The sequence below is a fragment of the Catharus ustulatus genome, chromosome Z (assembly GCF_009819885.2).
Source record: "Catharus ustulatus isolate bCatUst1 chromosome Z, bCatUst1.pri.v2, whole genome shotgun sequence".
NCBI lineage: Eukaryota > Metazoa > Chordata > Aves > Passeriformes > Turdidae > Catharus > Catharus ustulatus.
The window spans coordinates 63,414,549-63,437,606 of NC_046262.2; the positions used below are offsets into that span (position 1 = coordinate 63,414,549).

The following is a 23,058-nucleotide window of genomic DNA, read 5'->3' on the forward strand; positions in this document are numbered from 1 at the left end:
GAGAGACAGCGATGAGCGACGGCCACTGTCAGAGGGGACACTGCCGGTCCGCGCGGGACAATCGGCCCCGGGCAGCGTTGCCCAGGGAGCACCACGCTTCTTTGCGGAGATCAAGCTGTCGAAACAAATTAGGCTGGAAAAAAACACCCGGTGACAGATCTGCGTGGGGAGAGATAGTAAGTGCGGGCTTAGGTTACGCGGTTTGCGTGAATGCAGTGTGCAGAATGCACTGCGGCTGGGACCCTCACAGCTGATACCCAGCAGCGATTTGGCACAGGACTAGGCTCCCGTGCCCCTGGTTGACCCCTGAGCTGACCTGCTTGTCCCTGATTCTTACGCCACAGGACTCCACAGGTCCATGATCCAACCAGGAAGGATGCCAGGCTCTCCACAGGCTAATCTTGGGACATAGCTGCCAGCTACCTCATGTTTGCTCAGATATTTGGGGCTGAGGGTCAGACCCCATCTGAGGAATGCTTGCCCAGCACTTGAGCCCCTGTGACACATACCCACAGGCCTGGGGACAGCACAACCTGCTGACATGATGTTCCTTACAAGCCAGAACATAAAGGAGATGGCAGGACATCCTGGAGGTGAGACTGAAAGTGTGTGCAGGTGTGCACAGGCACGTGTGTGCGTGGAAGGCTGCACCTGCATGGGTACGTGGTTGTGCAAGGACACTGGTGTGGGGATGAAGATGTGAGTGAGAGTTTGCGGGTGTGCACTGACAGGTGAGTGTGTGTACAAACAAATGTCAGCACACATGGGTATGTGGCTGGATCCAAGGCTTGCATGCGGGCATAGTTTTTCACAGGCATGTAGACAAGAAGCAGATGTAGGCAGGTGTGTGTGCAGAGAGGTGGATGTGCACAGGTGTGCAGGTGCTGTGCATGACTGTACACCTGATCCTGCCCATATCTTGGTATCTTCTCCAGAGCTCGAGTCACAAATGCTCTGCTGTGTATATCTTTGTAGGAGAAGCTTTTCCAAAGCCCTCTTGGGCATTACAGAAATTATTTTTAAGGGAGAAAGGGGAGGTAAGAACTGTTTATCCTAGTGAAATACAGCTCCCTTGAAGGTGTCCAGCAGAGTTGTTGATCTGTTTATCTGCTTGGAAAAAAAATCCGTGGGTGGGTGGGTGTGTATATGTATGAGGATCCATTTCCATGCAGAAAAAAAACCTGCTTTACAGCTAAATAAGGGACCCAGGAGCCACTGGCCACCTGCTTGTCTCTGTGGCTTCCCAGCAATCTGGGAAATAGCAAAAAGTCCTATGGAGCTGGCAGAATAAATAATGAAGTGGCACTTGTTGTGGACCCACTTGTGCATGTAGTGTGTCCAGTAGCTGGATGCAGACACTGGGCAGTATTTCAAATCATGTGCTGCAGAGTTTGTGTCAAGGAAAAAAAATCAAGCTCCTGTACCAACACCCACGTTCTTGAAGTGCACAGCAGGCTAGGGTAGTATTACTGTCTACAAACCAAAAGCCAACTCCTTCGGTACAAAGCTGCCTCACAAGTAATGCTCTGCCTTCTGGGAAGCGGCAGCAGGGAATGAATTCTCCTGTCGGATGTTCCAAAAGGCAGTGCTGTAGTTCAGTCACCTCTGGGGCTGTGTCTCTCTGTGCCATGCCAATTCCATGCCTCCAGAGGGCAAAGTCAGATCGTGCTTCGCTTTCCACTTGTAGAGGATGGAGAATGAAAGAGGTGTGTGCTGAGGAGGGATGGTGTGTGCTGAACAGCTGCTTTTGCCCTCCCTGCTGGTGAAGAAAATCCTTTCCTAAGTGAGCAGTTTCCTTGGCAGAGCCCAAAACAGAGTGAAATGTATACCCAAACAGCACGTGCTGGCTCTTGTCCCTTCTCCTTTCCGCATCACACAAATTGTGGTGCCAATATTTGTGAGTGAAGTCGGAATTGGATAACATGGTGCCCTGGAGACTACCCTCAATCTGACATTATCATAGACCTGTTTGAAAACAGTTAAGTCTCTACTTTGGGAGCAGCAGTATGTCCCATTTTAAGCATTAGTGTCTCTTTTGAGTACCACTTCCCGTGGGGAGTAAACTATGGAGAATATGAAACTCCAACTCACCCACTTGGATCTTAGACTGCAGATCTCCTCCATCTGTAAATCAAGTGGTGCCTGTTGCTGGAGCAGAACAGTTAGTATTCATGTTTGTGAAGCATTGTTTTCTCTTTTGATTCCATCATGCTGGAGGAGGGACAAGAGTAAGTAAGATGGAAAACACCATGCATTGATTAAACCTACTCATAATAGAGTTCATAATACAATCAAAAATGTATGATATCTGCATAACATTAGCCATACAGAATCTATCACTTGAACTTTCTTTTGGTCTCTGGGACAAAGTTTAGAGTTATCATTTTTTTGTGTCTAGATTTCTCAGCTCAGATCCTGCTGACACTAAGGTCTTCAGCCTTTAGCTGGGCAAAGTGGTCACTGATCGTAAGACCACTGCACTGCAGAGTTGTACCCTGCACAAGGGAACTGTGCCTTGGCCTCTCAAAAATGGAGTTTTTTAGTACTCAAAGCTGCTAGAGAATTACCCCAAACAAAATCCCATCTGCTTGGATCTCCAAGAGCTATTTCCACCCATGGAAAAAAATCCAGTTACAAACCACACCACTAAGATCCCTCAAGGGTAGACTACAGGGTCACCCTGCTCTCCTTTAGTCCTATGACCTGAGCTGCTTCTTCCACTTCAACTAAACAAGGGGAAGTGGACACTAAATGTGTGGACAGCCCCTTCATGTGCAGCACATTGATAGTTTTGTTTCTACATTAGAATTCCTCTCTGAGGTGAGGGAAAGTTTTGCCTCTGTGTTCCAGGAACAGCAGGGCTGCATGTACTTTGTTTCAAGTTAAGGGTCTGGCAAAATCAAAATGCCAGATCATATTGGCTGAATGCAAACCAAGTGAGAGCACATACCCATGGCACAGCAACCACCCCAAGCTCAGTGGTATCTGTTATGGAATGGCAATTTCGGGTTTTTTATTGGCTGTGTGTTTGGTGCCAGGACCTTGCTGTTAGAAGTGAGGAGAGCATCACAGCCAGACACATCATGATACTTATGACAAGGAGCTTAACTCTACCTGCAGTGGTTAAGATCTGAGAGGGGAACATAATCCTGAGACTTTTGGAATAAAGTAAATGATGACGTGACATCATTTATGCACTTTCAGAGCGCATTCTACAAAGAAGTGTCCAAAGTGACTGAGCTTAAGATGTTTTGCACCTAACTGGAGTTAATGGGAGACGAAAACAAGGAGGTGATTGCATGAATTTCGGAAACACTTTGTGGCTAGATTTTGGTATGGGGACCAAGGTGAAACCTCTGAGGGAGAACTGATGTGCAGCAGAACAGTGAGTATGACCACATGGCAGAAGAGAGGCTGGAAAGCAACATACTGCAAGGATACTGCCTATTTTCACCAGCTGTTCACTCACCTTGTCTAGTGGGGGCAAAGTTTCACTCTCCATCAGTGGCCTGGTTGTTTAGTATCGGTGCAGTTTTCCCAAATGATTGCAGCTTCTTATCCCTTTGTAGAATGTTCTATGGGAACTTGGGGTTACAGGGTAGAAAGAATTGTGTGCTGAGAGAAGCACACAGATACAGCCAGGTTCATGTGGGAGACTTGGGTTAGCTGTCCTACTCTTCTGTAGAAAAAACCAAAAGATCATGGTGGGTTTAAAATAGGCCATGTTTTGGGCCAGAAATTGGGACAAGTGCTATGGGCAGCCTTAGCCTTCATCCAGCATGGTTCCACCTGGGAAGGGCACTGAGCATGCTTGCCTGACAGCCCAGCAGCTCCCTGGCTCTTGGAGGGAAACGGGATCTGCGGCAGGTGAGCTGCAACAGGAACAGGTGCAGATGGGCAGGGCAGGCTCTCTCAGAGCAGAACACCACCTCTGACGTTCCCTTAGGACCCTGTCCCACTTGGGAATTCAGTGTTAGCAGTGTAATGGCAGAAGGACTGGCCACACAGCCTGGGAGATGTGCAGGATTGGTGCTCTGGGGTGATGGTAGCACTGAACTAGAGGGGGTGGCTGACACAGGAAGAGTTAAGGCCCCACCCTAGAGGGACCACCACAAATGGGAGCAGGGGGCTGCTGGGAAGCTTGGGAAGCCCAGCAAAGGAAAGATGCCAGTGGTGCCCTGGGGAAGCAGTGCCCTGTGTGCCCGTTCCAGCTGGGACCCTGCTGCAGAGGCTACGGGGAATGCAGTACAGGGGGCTGGACACGGGCCAGGAGTGACTCTTGCAGCAAGTGAGGTACACTCTGTACTGGTTTTCCTGAGGAGCACAGCTTGGCAAACCGAGGTCTGTGCCAGCACTCTTAAACAGTTAAACATGGAAACTTGCTGTGCGCACTGGCAGGGAGAGCCTCATTTAGCTAAGAAATGGAGCCACAAAATGAAGCGACAGAAAACACCACATGTGACGTGGGCAGCAAGTAGCATGCACCTTCTTGGGGGAACCAGTGTGGGTGCAGCCTGAGCTGGATGGGCCATGACACATTCATTTGTTCTCCTGCCGAAGGAGAAGATAGAGCTGGTTTCCAAGAGAATAAGCTGCCCATTTTTGCCTTTGTACCACCAAGATATCATTGGGAGTAGTGTAGATCCATCAGATGCTCCAAAAAGGAGGAGCTGGCTTTTTCTGGAAACATGCAAAGCAGAATCAGGCTCTTCTGTAAGCTGAAAATCACTTGCTATGCTTTTTGGGTGGGGTTTTTTGTTTTGTTGGTTTTTTTGTTTGTTTGGGTTTTTTGGTTTTTTTTTTTTTTTTTCCGGTGTGCAGGTGTTAGGAAGCCTGTGAATTTCAGCACCTCATGAAAATCTTCCGGATGGGCATCTTTGAATAGCCGTCAGACACTGTTGGCATGGAAATAAATTCTTTCAATTTTGCCTATCAAATGCCCTATTTGGGCAGTCATTCAACGGTTTTGAGAGGCTGAATCTCTGGCAGGGTGAACATCTTCTGCTCACTATTTCCCAGGTACCCTGCTGGGACCAGTCTGTTCTGCTGGCTCACAACAGGTGTCACTGGCATCTAACAGAAGCTCCTACGGAGAGCCCACAGGGTAAGAAAGACCCTGAGGTTTGTGGACAGGAAGTGTCAGCTGATGACAAACTTTTTAAAGGCAAATTACTATTTGCCACAATAGTAATTCAGCTCTCTTTGCAGCTACTAGTGAAACCAGATGCTTGATAGAAAATTACAGAATACAACAGTTTTGAGGGAATTATTAATTGTTTGCTTTGAAAGCTGGGAACTAGTTATTTAAGTATAATTATTTAATTAAGTGCCATATTGTGAGCAAAATATATTTGCAAATATCCTGCTTTACTTCAATAAGCCATGTGAAAATAAATATTTTTTTTTTCTTTTTACTTTGTTGCAGACAGAACCACATTGTCCCGGACACTGACTTTTTTAAAGTCACACTTAAGCATGGGATGGAGAGGGCACAGGACATTTTGGCCAAATTGTAGAGTCAAGTGGTAAATTTCCCAGTGCAGGTGAGAGAAATATCTTGGTGTTCTTTGTTGGAAGTGCTCTTCATGTTGTTTCACCCAAATATGGATATTTAAAACTCTTAACAAATTGCAGTGAGGATGCCCTGTAATTTACTAACCAATTCCCTGTCCCAAGACATGCTCTGAGCTGCAGTCCTTGCAGAGCACTTTGCTCATGGTCACAGACAGTGCATCAGCCAAGGAGGCAGACAAAGGGGAGCAAAGGGTGTTGGGAGCTAGTACGTGGGAGCAGTGGGGTAAGACTGGGAACACATGAAGGAGGGGAAAGAGAAGTACCGTGGAAAAGCAAGGAATGTGGAGAGGAAGGGTTGGGGGTGGAGCTGGAAGAATATGAAAAGCCTTTTCTGGAACACTAGTTATGAGGTTTGTTTTGCAGAGAGAATCTTGTACGGGTAGACAGAAAAAAGCTCACTTAAATTTCGTCTCCTCTGGGTCTTGGTCTGGAATCAAAGACTTTCAGCATCACTTTCGTACAAGCAAAAAAACATGAAAAGCAATGTCACAGCTTTCTAGGACTGGTCTACACAGACTGCAAAAACGTGCTTTTTTGTTCCTTATTTTTTTTCTTTAAACCAAGGAAAATCGCTGTGTTACTGAACATTATTAAACAAAACACTTGTTGCCCTTCCCTGGAAACTGCAGCTTTTAGCACGCTTTGCATGACTCTACTTGATCAAAAATAAGCTGTTTCAGTAGGTAGGTTCAGGCACCCAGCCCTTTTGTGTGCCAAGTTTCTGACTTCTTCGGGGTTTTCTGGGGAAGCCCTTAGCGACAAAGCCGGTCAGAGGGCAGAGCTGGGGAGCAAGGACATCGGATCAGATCCTGCAGGGATTGCAGGGGGAGACAAAGGCACGGCCACAGCGTGGCCCTGCGGCTGGAGGCAAAGCCCCCAGCTGGAAAATAACTCCCAGTTAAAGCTGAGTGGCCTCTCTGGGCTCTTTCCTGACCTTGGGTGCAGGTAGGTGGATGCCCAGGCTGGGGAGTGCATGTCAAGCACTGATCGAGGGAAGAAAAATTGTACTTAAAAAGACACGAAAGCTGCAGCATTGTGTGCGTGCGTGTGTCCGAGTGCACCGCTGGATGTCAAACCACGTCTGGCAGTAGGGTGAGCTGTATCTCTGCCACGGATGCATTCGGCCGTCGGGGGCTGATGCTGATGGGGGATCCGTAGGACCCAGCACTACCCCGCTGTAATTCCATGCCTGAGGGATGTAAATAGTCTTTATTTAAAAAACAAAGTGTAAAGTGGCGATAGTTCGAGCTTATTGGCACTGGCTGACAAAATCTGAATACTTTTACAAAGAGGCCCTGTTTTTTTTCCCCAGGCCCCTTTGTTCTCCTTGCCTCTCTCTGACCCTTTAGCAATCACCATGGTAATTACCAAGTAATGCCCTATTTACAAGTACCTTCCGAAATCTGCTGGAGTTTTGCTTGAGCCTGTAACAAAAATGTCTCTCCCCAGATGAGAAAATGGGTTATTTCTCAAATTCAGGCTTTTTTAAAACAAGACTGAAAAGGCAGTGAATAGCGGGCGTCCTGCTGAAGTTAACAGATCTGTGGGGATTTACACTAGATAAGCATCTGCCCAGCGTTTGCCTGAGGCAATACCTCTAACCAGAAGTGTGTAGGTCACGGTAATCTGGAGAGAAATAAGTGTTTTTAAGTTTTGTGCTGCTAATAAAAATTGGCGGTGCACTGCATGTATTTCCGGGGACAGCAAAAAGTTTCAGAAATCTCTGATTTTAGACAGTCTGAGCTTATTTGTTTTGTCACCAGTCCATAGTTCTCTTGCGAAGCTTGTCCCATGGGACAGGTTTCCCAAAGAGATAGTGGGATCTCTGTCTATCGGACTTTTTAAAATTTGACTTAGTCATGGCCCTGAACAAGCTAATCTATGGGGTATAACCATGCTTTCAGTTTTTGTTGGAGAAGAAACCTTATCATTTCTGCAGTTCTCTCTGTTCCTGTGGTAAAAACACGATTTCCAGGAGTTTCTGTCAAATCAGCTCAAGTCAATGATACAGGAAAGTGATCCTCGAACACAAGCAAAGGACTTCTCAAAATGCCAGGTGCTCAGGTTTTCTTTGTTCCAGCTGGCTCTGATAGTTTTGCTTATGCAGTTTGGGTATTCATATGCAAATCACAAATTTGCCGACCGTGCTGGACCAGTATCAGAAAACAGATCTTCCAAGTGATTTAACAATCACTTCCAGAATCACTTCATGTTTTGGACCTGGAAAGAGAAGCAGAGTGGCATAATTTTGAGATTCCCTCCCCTTTACTCTGCTGTGAGACAATACAATATTTACTATGTGAGAGTGGCCCGGTTTTGGCTGGGATCGAGTTAATTTTTTCAATAGTGTGAAAAAATAGTAAGGGGCTGTGTTTTGGATTTGCGCTGAAATAAGTGTTGGTAACTCAGGAATGTTTTTGTTGCTGCTGAGCAGGGCTTACACAGAGCTCAAGCCTTTGCTGTTTTTCAACCACTGGACCAGAGAGGGGGCTGGGGGTGGACACGGAGTTGGGCTGGGAGGGGACGTAGCCTGGATATCTGATCCCAACTGACTCGAGGGATATCCCACAGCATATGGTGTCATGCTCAGCGTAAAAAGCTGGGGGAAGGAGGAGGTGGGGGAAGGTTCGGAGGGATGGCGTTTGTCTGCCCAAGTCACCGTGAGGCGTGATGGGGGCCCTGCTGTCCTGGGGATGGCTGAACACCTGCCTGCCGTGTGAATTTATCCCTTGTTTTGCTTTGCTTGTGTGTGTGGCTTTTGCTTTACCTACTAAACCCTCTCTATCTCAGTTTCCTTGTTTTTGCTATTCCAGTTCTCCCCCCTATCCCACCGGGGGGAGTGAGTGAGCAGCTGCAGGGGACTCAGTTGCTGGCTGGGGTTAAACCACAACAGAGTGTCTTTATTACTTTAAAAAACAGAGAACAAGGGAGAAGTGGAAAATTAAATGTGAAGATAATTTTAAAAAATAATTTTTCTTCCTGTAAGAAGTGTTTATTTAGATTTGAACATAAGAAAAGGTCTGAGGGCAGGGACAGGCTAAGATCTGCTTCCAGTAAGTGAGCAGAAGACTCTCTGGTCTGGACAAGGTGCTAAACACAGGAGGTACAGGACTGACCTCTGCAGTCAGCAGAAAGAGGGGGCCTCCAGAGTTACCTTCCCGCTAAAGGCAGGAGATCACAGCTGGGCTGAGTGCAGCCTCCCTGATGGTCAGAGAGCAAAACCAGGGAAGTGCACCCCATGAGCAGCACGTGGTGCCCCCATTCCTTCCTGAGGGCCCTTGTAGGTCATTCTCAGGACACCCCCTCTGGAGTGTGGAGCAAATCAACATCCCTGCGTGGACCGCAGTGCCGAGGGGGAATAACCCAAAGAATTGGGGGATTGGTGCAGCCCTTTGGCTGGAGCTGCTAGCCTAGTGCTGTCAGCGACACTGTGCCATGCTGAGGGCTCGGCTGTGGTGGAGAGATGGGGTGGTTCTATCTGGTTCAGTGCAAATAGCTGAGCACTGAAGGTAATTTCTTTCATTCACTTCTTACACATCCTGAATGGGGCGTGTCAAATTTTTTCTCCTCAGAACTAGTCTGGGCAACACTGAGAGAGGAGCTGAAAAATCAGAACTAATCCTGCAGGAATGACTCATTCTGGCAGAGGATTTGCAGAGCAAGATGAGAAGTTCAGGTAAAACAAAGGGAAATGGAGGCTGTAGTAAAACTCTGTGGTTTGGAGCATGACAGTTAAAATGCAATGAAGTTGAAGTTGGAAACCCCCTCCCAACAAATTGCTAAACTCAAAACCTTGGCAATCTAGAGCAAGTCAGTATTCAAGCACACTAGTTGCAGAAACTAAGTCTCTTTCCCATGGGACCTGTAGGTTGGATTGCTAATTATTATGGGTCTGGAAAACAATTACTATTATTTCATTATTATTTTTAATTAAACACAAATAAAACAATGGCTGCCCTTTCAAAGCTGGACTTTGAAACATTTTCTGCATTTTTTTTTTTAGCCGGGATTACAGTGGCCAAGTCCAAACAGAGAAGCACTGGAATTTTGACAAAGGCTTAAGGTAATTTTCAACCAGAATTCTCCAGCAAGGACAGTAGAGTAGTTGGGGTGAAAACACAAGCCCAGCCTAAATATATGAGCCCAGAAAAGGAAGGCTGGATTTCTAAAAGCTATAGTAGATATAAAAATAATTTCCCTCTGCATCCTTTCACAAGTATTTTAACTACTTTAGCTTGCTTTCTTCACCTAGTATCTTTGCAGACACATGCACCAAATTGCAGACTGGTAGCTCAAGAGAGCTCACCTCCAGAGTGTGGATTAGAGAAAGTAATTTTTCCATTAGTATTTATAACATTTCACCTTGTGAAGTAAAAATGTTGGCGTGGTTACAGCAAAAAGCTAAAGTATCAGGCAATCAAAGAGATGAAGACACTTTTCTGTCCCAGCCTCTACCACTCGTTAGTAGAGGTGAGACACTTGCAGGAGAGTTGTATTTAGATGAGGATAAAAACTAGGTTTTAAAGGAAGCTATTTCTGAAATGCCCAGAACATTGGCAGGAGCGTGGCAGCCGTTCAGTAGATGCAGGTCCTGTTCTACAAGGCAGGATGGGAGAAAACCAGCTAGCCTTTATGGATAGACCAGCTGAGACCTGCTACACTTCTGGGTGGTTATGCCCAGCAGGCAGTGAAATGCTGGGGTCCCTGTGGCAGCAGCAGTTTGTGTCTTGCTGCTCTTTAGACTTCGCTGTGGGCATATCTGAGCTTCAAAAGGGTCTCTGGCAGCAGCAAACGGGACAAGGCTTGCTGGAGCTGTGAGCCCACACGGGGCCCAGTGAGGCCGGGCCGGGCGGGGCTCAGGCCAGGCCAGCACAGGCCCGGCCGGGGCTCAGGCCAGGCCCAGGCTAGGCCAGGCCAGTGCAGGCCCGGCTGTGCCTCTGGCCAGACCGGCGCACAGCACAGCTTGAAGCTGCTGTGCATGCCGGCGCATTCCCCCGAGGATTAGCCCTGCAAGGAATGTGGAGCCAGAGGAATGTCCTCCCACCGCAACCTGAAACCGTCGGTCTGATACAGCCTGAAAAACAGGGTGGGTTGTGGCAGCTCCAACAGCGCCATGACCCCTGAGTCCGAGGCTGGGGGTCAGGGGAAATACGGAGAGCACTGGAGCAGTGGCTGGGGTGGAAGCAGCATCCTTCAAGAGCAGACGACCTCAGGTGAGGGCACTGTTGGCAGACTAGGATCCTCTCCCAGTACATTCTGCAGTTTCTGTGACACCAAGGTCCTCTGCCACAGAGTGAGCTGGGCAGTGGTTATGGGGAAATGGGTTTTTCTTCAACACTCTGGGGCTTGAGGGTTCTCTCCCCTCCCTCTACATGCAGCTGCTTGGCACAGCTGTCAGTGTAGATGCTGACCTAGCTGTGGAACCACTAGTGCCCTTATCAGTGTGGCATCAGGAGGTGTGTGCTGCTGTGTGCCCTTTCCTACAACACCCCTTGGGCAAAGAGGGTGTAACTGTGGCCAGGAAAGCCTTACTAGTTCACATTGCTGTTCTAAGGCCATCTGGCAAATCCAAAATAAAACTCAGTCCACATACGATTCTCATCCTAACTGATTCCTTCACAGAGTTCAGCCTCTCCCCACACTGCTTGCTCCAGAGACTGACCACAGTTGTCTTTCTGGTCCCAAGCCTCCTCTAGCACCAGATGTCACGCAGCTTGCATGGCAGTCAAATGGTGCTGCCTCATGTCTCCACTGAGAGCATGCGTTTCTCCACTCAGCACTGCATGAGTTTCTAGGGCCAGGGCTGGGTGTGGAGGGAAGCGTATCTCGTGCAGCTGCTGTGCCAAAGCTGTTTTCCAATGAGCTCATGGCAGGGTCAGCGCCAGAACGAGGGCAAACAGAGCGTGAAGAGGTTTGCACCCACATGCTGGCCCTATGCAACCTGCATTTGGTAACTGGGACTTAACTCCTGATCAAATTCCTGCCAGGTTATTGCTCAACCTCCTTGTAGGGGCAGGAGCTGTGTGCACTAGGTGAAGGCATTTAGCCTCATGCAGATACACAGCAATATCTTTTCTGGCAGCTCTTCTTTGGTTTTTTTTTCCTTGTCCTCCTTTCTGGAGGGGCTACCAGACTCCCCTGTGATGACTGGGGATCCTCTCCCCTTATGGACAGTCCACCACATTCCTGGCAGCACCCAGTTTTGCCTGTGGCTAAGCCAGCAGATAGCTTGTTCTGCTGCATGAAGCACAGACTTAGGAACTAGTCCAGCATGAAATATACTGGGACCCCAAAGCTCAGAGCTTCCTTATACTCCTGCTTGATGTAGCTATATGAGATCTCCAAACTGCCCAGCTCCTGTCTGGGAAGCTAAACACCAAGGCAAAATCCCAGCTAATTGTTTAGAGATCCTATGAGATAGAAAGCTGCACATTTGGCTCATGATTTGTGTGAGCCCACCTGCAGTCCTTCTGCACTGCAAAGACCTGGGGGCAGGTGAGCCTGCAGAAGGAGGTGGGAAGAGAAAGAAGGAAGGAAGCACTGAGGGCACCACAGAAAAGCCACAGCAGACTCAGGGAATGCCGTTTCTGTCATGGATAGGTAGCAGAAACGGTGGTTCTCCCTTCCTTGAAATACAAACAAAAGTTGCACATGGCCACATGCGCTGGGATCACCCTGCCCCTTGAGCAGTGAGGTTAGACCTCGTGATCCACTGTGGTCCCTTCCAACCTGACCTGTTATGTGAATTTGGAGCACCAACCAGCACAGGTGGCCCTAGGACCTGCTGGTGACAGGAGCAGCTGGATTGAGCTGTCCCCTTACATCCACTTACATCCCCTTACACCCCCTTACACCGCCTTATATCCTCTTACATCAATCAACCAGGGAAAATGGATTCCCTTGTCTTTTGCCTGGAAAGTCTGCACAATGGGCAGGTTCTAGGTGGGAAACATCTGAATCCAAACCTCACCATGACTCATTACCACTCAGGCCCTTAAAACGTTCCCGCACAGCGGACTTTTCTCCCAGAACCTTTCCCAGCCTTCTAGGCATTAAGCATAGATGGCATAGTGCCGGAGGAAGACACAGTACTTTCCTAAATGGTGCCTGAGGTTCTTCTCCAATTTTTTTTTTGGTTTTCATCATATTCCATTTCTTTGATTTTTTTTCCTTTGTTTGTTTGTTTTGGAAGCCTAGAGCGCTTTCAGGAGAGGTCACTTAGGGAGAGAGGCCGCAGAAACACATTTCTTTCTGATTTTATTATGAGTCAGAGTAAGAGGTTTGGTCCAGAGGTTTATGAAGGGACTTGGGATGTATGTCTGCTGCTCAAATAACTCTCTTGGTCGGGTGGTGGAAGCACAGGGAGTTTGTAGGCATGTCACTTGTCCCAGGCAGCAATATCCTGCATTATGGTGCAGGGCAGCTCTTGGGCAGATGGAGAGCACATTACCACTATTTGAAGTCCTGGAGCTGAGGTGGGAAAGACCAGCTGCTCCTAGTGCTCAGAGAAAGTTCACTGGGGGTGCCTGGCATCTGCAGCCTACACGCATTTCCCCCCACACCTGCAGGAACAAGGGCAGGAAGACACTTGGGTTGCCAGGGCTGCTGGCCTTGTGGGTGGCTGGGATTGATGGCAGGTCCTATGGCCCCTAAGGTCCACGTAGACCCAGGGCAGGGGCCTGACCAGATTAGCAGTAGCACCATGAATAACGATGAGTCCAGCAACAGTTCAGCTCTTTCCATTCAGCAAGCAGGGGGAACAGCAGCTAGCACTGCTCTCACTGCACTCACAGATCACAGTGGCACTGATGGCAGGTGCTCAGTCCCTGAAGTGGCTGGAGAAATACAGGAGTGGCTCTTCTGGATTGGCCAGCATTGTCCTCCTGACCAGGCAGGGCTAGTGTCCACAGCAGAGGAGCCAGATCACCCCACCATGGGCTGTACTGTGTGCTGCTCTGGGCCTGGAGGAACTCCTGCCTGTTTCTGGCAGGACCTCCAGTCATAGTCAAAAGAGCACAGGGCTCTGAGGGGGTCACCTGGCAGTCGCAGCTGCCCCTGCCAGAAGAGATCCATTGTGCCTAGCTTGCTCAAAGGACTTCTGGAGTTCTGTAAATGAAACCACCAGTGCATGAAATATGTAAATACTCCTCTGAGCAATGATGCTGACCCTTGGTCCCTCTTTCTGGCCCAGTGAACTTTAAATAGTTTAGCCTTAATGGAAGGGAGTCTGACACCACCTCCTTATGCCCTCCCACTAAGAGGGCAACATGTAGCCTGGAGGAGCAGGAATTGCTCTGTGAAGGGGGAAGGTGGGAAGGGGTTGTCCATGGGCAGAGAAGGAGTTGGCGTGGGGGCTCAGTGCATGGAATTTAGGAGTGCTGGGTTTAGGAGTGAGAGTGCTCTCCCTTTAGGAGGCAGAGCAGGAGTATCCTGGGAGAGGGTTGGTGTCCATGTAAGTTTCCGCCGCAGACGTTCTTGGAGTTCTCCATTGCACAGCAGTCCACATGTCTGCTCACACCAGGAGTACCTCAGGCACCATGTGCCCCAATAGCTGCAGGGGAAAAGGCCTGGTTTAGGGCTAGGCTGAGCTTTGACAGAGGAATGTATGCACAGATCAGCGCGTAGGCTTTGCTCAGGCTACATTACCAGCAAGCTGCTGAGTAACTTCTGGGTAGCATGAAACAATATTTCCCAAACCCGCCCTGCCCATGATTCATCAGAAGAGCTCTTATCTTCATCGTTCAAAAGCTTTTGTCATTTTAATGAAGAAACAACTTCCTGCTGGCTGGATGGGCGATTACCCAACACAAACTGCAGATATTCAAAGGGAAGGGCCTGTGATCCATTAGTTAGCTAAGGGCTATTCTTCAGCCCAGGAGCCAGGATAATCCTAGGTGGGAACATCCACAAAGGGGTCAGCTGTTAAAGGAATTTAAGTGCCTTTACATTGGCATCCAGAGCCCTGCTGGGAAGCTGAACCCTATGGAAGACCTCCCGTGACCTTTTTCACAAGTCTTGGGGGAAGGCTTCTAAATCACTGAGGCACGTCTGAAGGCTTCGCTCTCTGTTTTCTCCATCACTGGGCTTTCAAACAATTGCATCCTTGTCACACATTTGTCAAAGAGAAAGAGGGAGATGAAGAAAGAAATTTCAATAGTCTCAGGGCTTTGCTTACGGCTGTGTTAATGCTGAATAGCACGCGGAGGTGGAAGGGATATCCTGAACAATGTCTGGTCTCCAGGCAGAATCCGTTTCCCATGACAGTGCCTTTCTGAAGCAGGAATGCCAGCATGAAGCAAAACTTGTTAAAGTAGTAAAAGAAGAGGTCTCTATTGTGTCCTGTGTGACAGAATAATCCTCCCTCAAGAGCAGACTGCTGTCTTTTTCCCTCCCATCTGTGAATTTTGGCTTCAATCAACTTCGTGATTTTCACAAGGTATAAAATTAAAATCCTACCCCTTAAAAGCAACCAGCCAACCTTGCAAGATCTTCCCACAGACATGCTCATAACTGTGAACGTAGTTTTCCTGTACTGACTCTAAAATGTCTGGCTGCATTAACCTGAAATAAGGATTCCTGTTAGGAGTTGCATTTGATAAGAAGAAACAAACATTTTTGATATCTCCATCCATTCCACTGGTTAAACATAATTTCCCTTTCTCAATGCTTTATTCACAGGTTATCACTGTGTTCCTCAATTTTCTCCTTAAATTTCTCCTAATTTTTCTCTTTAAAGCTTTCCTTTCTGAAGTACCTGTGAAAACTAGCAGACAATTATTTAGACTTATGAAATGAGCAAAGGCATCTTCCTCCTGTCTTTCGAACTCCTTATGCCCTGTGCTTGTCCCACACTTATGTTTTGTACTTGTACCCTGGATGGGGTGTCTCATGTCACAGCTCAGCCTCTTAAGGGTCACAAGCGTCATCAGGATTGTCAGTATATCTATACAGGAGCTGAATATACTAAAATAAAAAGAAACAAGGCCTTAGCAGGGAAGCAGGGTTGTTCCTTCCCACTGTTTTATTTCAAAAAGCTACTGATTGTCATGTCCTTTCCACTTATCTTCTTCTTTAATTCCAGCAATAGCTGTTGGAGGTTGTTCATAGTATGCCCCATTGTTGGTGGGACCTTCACTTTGCTGGTAAGTGCTATCCAGATTTGGCGCTGGCACTTGAGGTTTAAGTGACTTGTTACAGTCTCTGCACATAAGCAAAACAATTCCTCCTGAACTTCAAAGTTACAAATCTCCGAATCTGATAACAGCTCTGCACTGTTTACTTAGGGATTTCTTATATTTTTGAAACAGTAGTCTGTCAGCAAGCACTCAGGCTGTGGATCTTGGTTGCTAGTTCATCAGTAATTTAATTATGTAGCCTTAAGATTCAGACTGGCTCTTTCTGAAAGGTATGCTCTAGCTGAAGCTGGTGGGTTTGGTAATCCAGTACCACAGCTGAAACTGGTCCATGTAGTTCCACATACAGGGATGCTCATAAACAGCCCCCTTGCTGCACACCATGATGCCAGACAAACAGGGTCCACACTCCTTGCTGGAGTTTCCAGATGCATGCCTTGGACTGTAAAGGTGTGCTTTGGTGGCAAACTAAAATATTTCTTGAATTTTATGCAAACTGACAAACAGCTTTAATTGAAAAGAGGGGAGTAAACTTTCTGGAAGTGGAAACAACACATTTTGACATTTTCCAAAGGAATTCCTTTGCTTTCTTGTTTTATGAGAAGCTTTCAGTTTGAAACTGACCCTGAACTGTTTTGTTTGTTTTGTTGGGTTTCGGGGTTTTTTTTTAATTAGTGAAAAATCCCACAATCCTCTGAAAGGAAGAAGAAGGTTTCCTTTTGGTCCAGGTGAAGTGAAATAAATAGCCTGGCTCACCTGCTGTCATGTACAGTCAGAAAGCTGCCCTCCCTAGACATTTGCATGCAGAGAATAAGTGTTCTTTCACAGGGAGAAGAGAGTTCAGGAGAAGCAGGGTGAGATGGCTGCACCATCTCTCAGGCAGGGTATTGTAAAAATTGTTCTTTAAAAACTCTTTAATTGCCAATTCCTTCAAAATGTGAGGGGATGCAGTTTCTGGTGATAATCCCACCACCACTGTACTGTCATTACAAGTGGGCTGGTCTATCTGTGATGAAGAGCCCATCCATGATACTCTCTTAATTTAGAACTGCTCAGAGAGGAACACCCACTCCCATGGCTCGCCTGTGGGCTGAAGTGGTTTCACTGAATCCTTCTTATGCATTTCAGTGAGTCCCCACTCTCCAAAAATTGCTGACAGTGGTGCATCCTCCATGTGTGGGAAGTGAGGCACAACACAGTGTGTTTGCATGGATACTAGTCCACTTGTGCTTCCATCAGCTGTAAACTTCACAAGAAACAGCAACTTCTCCTACCTAGATCTTTGGCTACTTTACTTTGGAGCAATGCACCAAGAACAGATGTCTGCTGGATCTGTGTCAGGAATAGTCAGAAAAGGAACTTTCCACAGAGTTATTTTTTATCAGTTGCTTGCTTTTTAATCCTTGTGACAAGTAGATCACAGATCTTCAAAGGATACTTACTAGGCACTTAAAATGAGATTAAGTGGACTGGCAAAGCCATTTGGCTGCTATAATTATCATCCTCCTATTTACACTGTGCCTTTAGCTCAAGTTTGGGCAGTTTGGTTTGATGAGAAACCAGGATCACTCAGGGGTGTAAGTTAGTGTTAGTCATATTTCCCTGATTTCTGGATGGCTGCTGCAGATTTCAGATGGGAGCCGAGGGGTTAAGGAAATGAAACTTAGTGCTGCTTCCTCCAGCCCAGGCTCTCTTATACAGTCAAGATGTTTCAGCACTTTTGGGACGGTCTCTACATCATTGGGATCACCTCACTGCACAGTCTGTGGTTCCTGCAGCTTCTTTCCAAAGGATGGGGAACCCACGCCCCTCTGAGGAGTATGCTGCAGGAGAAGGCTCAGATAGGAGTTGCTTGGCTCAGTTTATGTGAGTAAAATGACATGCACTGTGATAGAAGAGATATCAAATAGAATCTTCTTAACAGAGTTGGTACACTTTGACGACAATGTCAGGTGATGAGATGAAAAGTGCAGTACTGAAACTTAGTTATGACTTACAATTTCTTTCATGCTAAGGCAGTTTTGTTTGAAAGGAGACTGGGTTGCAGTGCATGGACACAGTCCGTATGCTGCTGTCCTAAGGGTGAACAGCAATGGGAGCTCAGTTTGAGAAGGACTTCCTAAAATCAGTAGGCCTCTGGCACTTAGAAAGGCACAAGACTGGTGCCAAGCTCCACTTTGTTAGCCCTGGTTTTAGGTACAGGAGTCCTCAAAATTTGTCCAGAAAAGTTTGCATTTGGAAACAGAGGCTTTGACTAGAAAAACAGAGATGTCTGACAGAAAGTGTGTCAGCAAGCAGAAGGGATGACTGCACATGCATGGGGGTGTGTGCATAAATTTTCCATTTGCATAAGGATGGTTGGCAGAGGCTCTCTGGGCTCTAGAAGAAGAGAGGTCCAAAAGCTCAGATGACATTTGCTGGAAAGAAGAGAAAGGAGCTTGTGAGTAGGCCTCAATCACTTGCAGTGTATTTAGCTTGTCATAATCATTTCTGGTGTGTTTTGGTTGTGAGGGGAGAAGTCCTGGGTAATGGTAGGCAGCTTGTGCTTGTCATACCGGACAAAAGTGAAAGACAGCTAATGTACTGAAGTACTTGTAGGTGGGTCATCACCCCTAAATATGTCTTGGGTGCAAACTCTCTAAATTTAAAAAACTAAAGAAGTGAAACAATCTGTTTGATACGCGCTTTGTAGCAACAAGGATTACTTTGTGTGTGTGCACCACTCTGCTGGGAGAGCCCACAAAAAGAAACTGGCAGCAAATCTGTGGTGACCAGCCAGAGCAGCAGCCTGGGATAAGACAGCATCCAGCCCTGAGGACTCTGGGAAAACAGGTGAGGAGAGCTTGGAGATACTACACTTCAGGAGAGGACTTGTTACTCATTGTGTCCTGTCTCTCTGTTGTCCACTTCCTTTGTCTCTTGTGGGACATGGTGCCATAAAGACTTTTGAGTTTAATATCCCTGAGACAGAAGCCAGCATAACATCAACAGTCCTAAAATCTGATTTTTGTCCATGTTGTTGCAAGCGAGAGATGCCAGCTGCTGGATACTGCAGACACGCAAAAAAGGTGCTGGGCTAGGACTGACTCTGCTGCAAGAGAGCATGTTGTGAGCCTCCCTGGCAAGGTCTTCAGATGCCCATTCTCCTCCAGTGTTGTATGATCTATGTCTGCTGCCCCCAGGAAACCATAAAATGATCCTCAAACTCCTTCCGTCCAGTTTCTGTCTCACAGGGCTGAGATGAGAACATGTTTCAACTTAATATCCTGCAACTTTGCCTGGATTCCCTCCCAAGGAAAAGGTGTGGAATAGACATCTAGATAGATCTAGGAAAGGCTCAGGCAGAGAGGGAGCAATCCATCACTTTGTTGAGAGGGGAGTTCCTCTCAAAAATGGCAAATCTTTGTTAAAAGGTGATAAACTGTAGGTGTGGGGGTTTTTTGTTAAAAACAGTTGAGAAGTTTTGTGCAGAATTTGTTTAAAACTGCACAACATTTACAGTTGGAAGACAAATGTTTAAAGACTAACTAAAGTTAAAAAAAGATCTTCCAGTGAAGCTTGAATTCAGCCTTCCACACTCATGGAGAGCCACTTCCCAGTGGACTGAGCTAGCTGCAACTTAGGTGCTGCCAGATGACATCCCAATGCTGCTGTGCTCTGCAGTTTCACAGGGACAACTCACACACAATTCTGCGTGGGGGGATCCTTGCCTGAGCTGTTTCTCCAGCTTGTTGGTGACTCACAGGCATAAAAGACAAAATTGAGAAATATGCTGCCAGTGACAGCCGTCGTTACCTCCAGACCACGTCTGTAAGCCTCCAGAGCCTACCTTGGTCATCCCAGCCATGCTTTCTCTCTCACTTGTGCATTTGCCTCCATCCTTCCAGAGGTGCACAGCAATGCCATCACTAGCTAAAGCCTTATCTTTTTCCTTTCTGGGCTTCTCTTCCAGGAAAAGATTGCACCCAGTTCCTTCTTGAGGAGGCAAGGAAAGAAAGGCCCCGCTTATAGTGTCTCTCACACCACAAAAGCCCAGGAGGAGGCCATCTCTGCCCTGAAGCAGTCTGTGGGCTCAGGGCCTTATTAAATAGTAGAGGAACAGAAGCACATGCATACCCCAAGGTTTCATATTCAGCTAGTCATCTCTGACAACAGTTTCTACCTGTGCTCTCTGCAGCGGAGAAAACCTGCCTAGGTTTCCTGATTTTCATTCCATATGCAGCCCATAGTGCAGCATTCTGTTGCAAGCTCAGCGGATCATTTCCAAGTCAATGGAAACTTCCAGCTGAGCCGTGCTCAGCAACTTCACTGCTGCCTTTCTTGCTTTGCAGAGCCCTTGTTTCTCTGTGTTCTTCATGCTTCTTCTCACCTGCACAGAGCATGTAGAAATCACCAGCAGCTGAGATCTAAGGCTGTTTTGGCTGCTGTGTCATGGCTGTTCCTCCAAAGATCAGTGATGTGACAGGCTTTGCTATGTAGAAATCAAACACCACTAGTGTGCATGACATAATGTTTTAACATACAGCCATGAGGCACCTGTAGTGAAAGGTTTAGCTCTGCTTTCTAAGGCTTTCATAACACACATTGGGGGGATGACAGGATGGACAGCAAAGGAGGAGTGTGTGTCGCTTCCCTCCTCAGCAGGAGGCATGTACATACCTTCATCCCTACATCTCCCCAAGGTCCAGCCTCTATCCCCTTACACGATCCTGTCCCACATATTGCTGCTGCTTGTGGGATGGAGAAATGCCTTAGAAGGATCGCTGTGGGGTTCCTTGAAGAATTGCAGAAAGGTTTACACTGGGTGTTCTCAAGCCCAACTACTTGATCAAAGCAGTGCTCACGAAAGCTAGGTCACGTTGCCCAGGGCCTTACCCTGTCTGTCTGGAGAATCTCCAAGGACAGAGATCTCACCACCTCTCTGGTGCCTGTTCCAGACCTGCACTGCTCTCATAAAAAGAGGTTTTTTTCCTTATGTTCAATGAGAATTTTCCCTGTTGCAACCTGTGCCTATTATCTCTTTTTTTCCCCGTGGACTTTAACTATAGTCCCATGTAACCCTGTGGGACAGTGGACTGGATTACAGCAGCTTTTAGTACCCTCTTGACCTTCTCCTCTCCAGGCTGAACAAGCCCAGCACCCTTCTCTTTTGCCCCTTACTATTCATTAAGCTGCGTACACCATCTCAGACACCAAAGTATTTTCTTTCCTTTTTTGCTACTTTTTCCTTGTGTAGTTATCTCCTAAATGCCTCTCTCCTCATGGGTCACTTAAGTGCAGAAGTATTGCATCTGACCGCTTTCAACAAGAAAGTGAATCACCTTGAAGAAGCAGCCCAGATACCCAGCCAACATCCCACCATCAAGATCAATGGAAACATGCTGCAGAGAAGTGGTAATCCCCAAAAAAAGCCCACTTAAACTCCCTGTAGGTCTCTTTGGTCTTTTTTTTCTGTCCTTCTCAAACTCGTCTTGCTGGTGCTTAGCTCTGAAGAGACACACTGCTCTCAGGGCAGCAGGCTGCATTACCATCCTAAGAACACTCTGTCTCCAGCAGATCCTCTTTCCAGTCTCCACTTGCGTGAGCTGTTGAGTGGTTAAGTGTGGTTTCAAGCCTCCTTGTCATAGCTGGCTAGGCAGGCATTTCACTGGCGACACCAGATGCATCCTGCTGGAGAGGTGAAGGCCCTTGAGTCGACTGGAGTGGGAGCATGTAGACCTCGGGGACTTCTCTTTTCCACTGTGCTTGACTACAAAATATGCTGTGGCCTTAATCACACACAGCTTTTGTCTGTAACACAATAGAATACAATGTGAGACACAGCCTTTTCTGAACCACAGAACTACTGCTAAGACTATTTATCTGCAGCTACTTCTCCAGGATGAACCATAAGATATACCCTAGTTAGTGAATAGGAGGATTTAGCTGGTTGCAGTGCTTGAGAGCAACTAGTTTCTGCTGAAATTAATAGAAACCCCTGCTGCCACATGGATCAGACTTCCAAAGGCCATGGTTCTCCACACTAAGATGCTGTAACAAACTACTCTGATGCATCCTAGCAACCTAGGTACCAGGCCACTTACGACTGTATGCCAAAAAATTCCAGGTAGTTGCTGATGACCAGTCTCATGCCCAAAAGCTGCCAGACAAATCAGTGGGAAAACCTGAGAAAGACATTTTCATGCAAAAATCTCGCCTTTTCATCACTTTTTTATGCAGGCCACATTTTGTGTTTCGTGATCGTCCAAGGAAAGAAAAGCACTGAACATTCAGTGACTAGGTCTAATGTAAAAAATAGGATTGGGGGCATGCTTGAATAAAATTGAATAGGGAGGCAGACATGGTTTGCAATGTCTTGTGGATGTCAAAGGCAGTTGCTGCAGGTTTCTTGCACATGCTGCAGAAAAGGTGATACAGAACTACAATGCATTACAGAGGGACACAGCTCTTCTGGCTTCTCTGTTTCCTAGACTCCACCCGCTTTTCTGTGGTTTTTTAATTTTGTAACTGCAGGAAAGAAACTTTGAGAAGGTCTTGAAAACTCAGAAATATGGATCTTTCTAAACTTTCCAGTTAAATATTTTCTGTCTCAGGCAGAAAATGCTTCATTCATCAATTGTCTGAATGCCCCCACCTGGAAAAGCATTACAGAGCTTCAGAGATCTTTCAGCAAACAAATTCCTTCTCATTACTGACTCTGTGGGCATGACTGCTCTCAGAAAACTTGAAAGTCAAGCTGTTTAGGAGTGCTGCCCATACATGTTTACCTTGTACTCCAGCTTCCCTCTTCAGACTAAATCAGGTACTTTTTGTCTGGTTTGCCTAAACAAGTACAGCCAAGGAACAAATGCTGGAGCATTCCTGGGGGTTCAGCCAGGCTAGCCTTGGGTATCTGACCCTCATTTCTGTATGATTCCTGTAAACTCCAGGTTAACCAGCAACACCTGCATGCTCCTCAGCACCAGACAGAGATATCAGAAATGCTTGTATATGTATATTTTTAATGTGTACTTGACCTTACTCCTACACCTTGCTTCGGGCTTGTTCTGTCATATGAAGTATAGCTGACATGTGCAAAAATCTACTTTTTAACCCAAGGTCAGACTGTGGGCTGCCCTGCCTGGGGAAGCTGGCATTTTAGGCCTTGAACTTGAGCTGCCTGTCTCTGAGAGGCCATGGGGCTGAGCTGGAAGTTGCAAAGGTGGCCATGAAGGGCAAACCATTTCTGCTACAGCCGGGACTGGTCCTGTCAGAGCTTCACAGGAGGGAGCACAACCCCATGATGTTCCACAGAGGTCTGGTCACCATCCCCTGAGAATAACAGGCTAAAGACACTGCATTCAGCAGGAAT

General features: G+C 47.0%; 1 long non-coding RNA gene across 1 annotated transcript; it reads left to right on the forward strand.

Moving 5' to 3' along the window:
• Positions 1 to 84: 84 nt before the first annotated feature.
• LOC117010517 lies at positions 85 to 19,078 on the forward strand. Its single transcript, XR_004420697.1, has 6 exons — positions 85 to 176; positions 345 to 593; positions 5,426 to 5,543; positions 9,147 to 9,250; positions 9,578 to 9,637; positions 18,400 to 19,078. It is a non-coding gene; the product is annotated as an uncharacterized LOC117010517 (long non-coding RNA).
• The last annotated feature ends 3,980 nt before the right edge of the window (positions 19,079 to 23,058 follow it).